Source organism: Suricata suricatta, chromosome 7 (assembly GCF_006229205.1).
Source record: "Suricata suricatta isolate VVHF042 chromosome 7, meerkat_22Aug2017_6uvM2_HiC, whole genome shotgun sequence".
NCBI classification, from domain to species: domain Eukaryota; kingdom Metazoa; phylum Chordata; class Mammalia; order Carnivora; family Herpestidae; genus Suricata; species Suricata suricatta.
This window is the reverse complement of record NC_043706.1, coordinates 137,390,989-137,395,332: the sequence shown is the minus strand read 5'-3', so window position 1 is coordinate 137,395,332 and position 4,344 is coordinate 137,390,989. Positions and strand designations below refer to the sequence as shown.

Here is a 4,344-nt window from a genome sequence, read left to right as displayed (position 1 = left end):
TAATAGCAATTTTTATATTTCCTATAGAGGAAACCAAAAAGTACTTCAGTCTTGCCTTGAACATGATTGTTACACTACGGGCAGTTTAGAAAAAAATTTTTTAGCTGTTCAACTCTTTTTTGATGATGTATAAAATTTTAGAATCATTCCCTATTATGAGAAAATCTGGATCAATTTTCCTTCCTATAGGAGCTGCTATGGACACATTCAGCTCTTTGAGGCACTACTGGACTTTGTGACTTCTAACCACAGGAGTTCTGATAAATTCTATTCTGCATGATTCTCAAACAAAACAAAGCAAAAACAAAACAAAGCCACCCAACACATTTATAATTCCATACACAGCATTATAGAGTATATTCCCTGGAGGAGAAAACTTTAATTTTGAATAGGCGTTGGTGAGAACTAAGCCCTTGGCTTACAATTCCCATGCCTGATGCTAGAAAGCTTCCTACGGGGTAACTTCTGATGCCGTACATGTCAAACTGTGTTTTGCCTCCATTGCCCACCTGTGTCCAAGGTCTGGCGCTGGAGGACCCGTTCACAATGTCATAATTCCTCTATCCCTGGACCTCTGTCTGGCGGGGCAAGTCAGCAGGTGCATGGGAGGAGAATTCCTGGAAATCTTTCTTGGATCATGAAAGGTAGCCCCGACTTAACTATATAGTTTCGTATATACTGTAAGAGACTGTAAGGTTATATATATACATAGATCTCCAACTCCGCTTCTCTTTTAGACAGATACTAAAACTCCCCTGGACTCATCAAGTACTACTTGACATCAAGAAAGTGTGACAGTGAACCTGAAGTCCAGAGAGGTAATATCTTAACCACAAGCAGCCAAAATATCCCACGTGCGCACATTTTACCGGAAGCATGTGATCCTGTGAACTTGCTGTTGGGAGCGTCCGAAGTCTTAGGAGAAGCTGAACAAATGTAAAGCCCAAAGCTGAGGCACCAGTGGCTGCAAAATCAAACCTGTTCCCAAACATACTAATTTCTCAGAGGTCATGGTCTTGAACTCGATTTCGTTTTCTCCTAGAGAAGAGTTGATTTTTAATTCTTTCTCCTTGGGACATATTTTCTTATTTTCTTCTTTGTTTTCACAGTGGGCACTTTAGCTGGCTTCCAGTGTGGTGACAAAGTACTTAGGATTTTTAGCTAATGTTTATTATTGTTATTTAAAAAGTGAAAAAATTTTCAAACGTCGTAATTGTTTAGGTTGGTGCAGGACAGAAGCTCAGGGTGCCAGCAGCTCACCTGTTGGCCATTCGGCCGGTGCCTTTATCTCCCGACCGGGTCCTTCTCTTGCCGAGTCCGCACAGTTGGTGAAGGGATGGTCTGGCCGGGCACAGAAAAAGACACTTACTCCCAGGGTTGAAACTCAAGTCAGTACATTTTAAATCACCAGATTTTTAAAAACTGCATACACATCTTGACCTATAGTATTTCTAAAACGTTGGACATGTTAAAAAATAGGGTGTGGGCAAATGTATGGTTTTATAACCCCACCAGACCTCACGACTCAGGACGTGGGGTTGGGCAGCGTGCGCTCAGCTCTACACGTTACCCTGAGGGGCCTGGACTCAGGGCCAGCGCGACAACTTGGTCCCAGCCTGGCCACTTACAAACCAGGCCACTAGGTCACCTCCCCCGTGGTGCAGTCTGCAGCCTGAGCTACAAGGAGTGTGGAAAGGAGAAGATCCAAATCCCCTCCTGGTTAGAATTCAGGCCTTGTTTAAAAATTACATTCCAGAATTTCAGTTTCAGCTTCTCTTCCTCCTCCTCCCCCTACCCCTTCTCCTTCCCTTCTTCCTCCTCTTCCTCCCCCTCCTCCTTCTTCAACTTTCAGCCCCAGCACAGAAGAAAACCTACAGTAACTCCATCTGGCAGGAAGAAACAGATGTTTGGCAGAAATATTTGAATGAGGGGGTCTTTTGAGGTAAAGTAGCTGGTTCTTCATTCTCCCTTCAGGGCAGGACGACAGCCCAGACCCCCAAAGAGAGGAAAAATTTCCCGTTTAAGAACCTCCAAGCAAGAAGATTCCAGAAGCGTTATTGTTTACGTCATTGCACAGCCCTCTACTCTGAATCCGTAGGTGCCTCAGGTGGGGCGCTTGAGCACAGAACGTAGGACTCAGCCCATGGGGGAGGGCGGGGGGCGGCTGGCTGGGGACAGAGGGAGAGCTGCGGGCAGCACTGGGGGGTAGGGGTGGGGGCGGGGGAGAACGTGCAGCCCACGCTGTCGGCTGTGGGTCATGTCTGCCTCTCAACAAGTGTTCGGCATGAACAGTGTTGTGCTACATTCACTTTTAAAATTATGAGACAGTTGCCAACATTTAAAAATTCAGAAAATTCATGTGCAATCAGGCTTACTCACTCCCCACACGCATTTACAACCTGATTTCCAATGTTTCTTTAAAAACTTAGGTGATGTTTTAACTATACTTCAATTAAATAAAAACAAACTAGGGAGAGCTAGGAACAATTGAGGTCCTGTTCGCGCCTAGCTGCAGGCACGTACTCCACGGTCCCCATCACTGCCTGTGGATGCCCCAGGGGGACCACCTGTGTTACCAGCCAGCCTCTGTGGTCATCTGGCTTTGTGACAACAGATAGAGCCATGCTCATGGAAGTATTATGCCAGCCACAGGTGTAAACAACATAGGTAACGTACATTTTCTAGCAGCCACATTTTTAAAAATGTTTTATGTCTTTTTTTATTTATTTTTGAGAGACAGAGAGAGATAGCATGAGCAGGGGAGGGTCAGAGAGAGAGAGGGAGATACAGAATCTGAAGCAGGTTCCGGGCTCTGAGCTAGCTGTCAGCACAGAGCCCAATGCGGGGCTCGGACTCACGAACTGTGAGATCATGACCTGAGCCGAAGCTGGACGCTTAACCAACTGAGCCACCCAGGTGCCCCTAGCAGCCACATTTTCAAAAAAGAGAAAGGAACAGGTAAAATTAATTTTAATGATATGTTTTGTTTAACCAACATGTCAAAATTGTGATGCAATTAAAATTTAAAAAATGTTTTAAGTTTATTTATTTTGTGAGAGAGTGCCCATGTATGAGCAGGAGAGGGGCAGAGAGGGGGAGAGAGAGAGAATCCCAAATAGGCTCCGCACTGTTAACCCAGTGTCTGACTCAGGGCTCAAACTCATGAACCCTGAGATTATGACCTGAGCCAAAACCAGGAGTTGGACAGTTAACCAACCAACTAAGCCACTCAGGTGGTCCAAAAGATTATTAATTGAGATATTTATATTCTTTGTCCATACTATTTTCTTCAAAATCCACTTTTACTTTCATGGCACATCTCAATTCAGGCTCGTTCCATTTCAGATGCAAAAGGTAGGTGGGAACCCAACAGTGGGGGATGCTAGCATGCTACCTGGTGGAGACAGGTCAGCAGTGGAAGGTTAGTTTGGAGAGAAAGCTCGAGGCCAGATCATGATCTCAGGGTTCCGGGTTAGGCAGAATGCTCAGCTCTGAGTGGCCTTAAAAGAGTTGCTTTTGTATTTCCTTTCATCCACAATTAGGAGCCACTGGAATTCTGTTTGGGTGCTTCTGTGAAATGTTTTAAAAGTCCTTTATTTTATCTGACATTTCAAATCCATGTACTCTTGGACTGTTTTGAATGTATATGGAGAACAGCTGAACCGATGCTTCTAGAGATTTCCAAACTGTTTCCTTTAAAGTACCAGGGTTCCAAGGAGGGACCTCGGGGAATGGTGAGTGGGAGTGCTAGACCAGGGACCCATCCTGGCATCAACAGGAGGAGATTCACAATCTGACATGTAGTGCCTTGCACAAGATTGTAGTTACAGAAACAGCACTACTGTCTTTGTTTCTTTTTAGCTGTTTATGATATAATTTTCCAGAATGTATAGTCTCTCCTGTTAGATGTTTAATTAGTTGGTGTGTTTCCTATTCCCTTCATATGTCTTTTATGGATCCTTCATTCACTTTAAGTCCCTTTATCCTGGGTGGTCCAATATAAGTTGGGGACCAGGTGTGGCCATCATATGCTAAAAGAGACCTTTAAAAAATACAGTCATGTGTAATGCTTTAAAAACATTAAGGAGTTCTATGGATAGTTTTTTGAGGAACCTCCAGCATTGCTGGGGCTTTACCCAAGAGAGACAGAAGTGCTGATGCATAGGAGCACATGTACCCCAATGTTCATAGCAGCAATGTCAACAATAGCCAAAACATGGAAGGAGCCTAAATGTCCATCACCTGACGAATGGATCAAGAAGATGTGGTATATATTCACGATGGAGTACTACATGGCAATGAGAGGGAATGACATATGGCCCTTCGTAGGAAAGTGGATGGACC

The 4,344-nt window shown here is 44.4% G+C and overlaps 1 long non-coding RNA gene across 1 annotated transcript; it reads right to left on the bottom strand.

Moving 5' to 3' along the window:
- Window positions 1–1,148: 1,148 nt before the first annotated feature.
- On the bottom strand, window positions 1,149–2,007 carry LOC115296638. The gene is made up of 2 exons (XR_003910971.1): window positions 1,876–2,007; window positions 1,149–1,341 (listed from the first exon to the last, which is right to left on the bottom strand). It is a non-coding gene; the product is annotated as an uncharacterized LOC115296638 (long non-coding RNA).
- Between the last annotated feature and the right edge of the window lie 2,337 nt (window positions 2,008–4,344).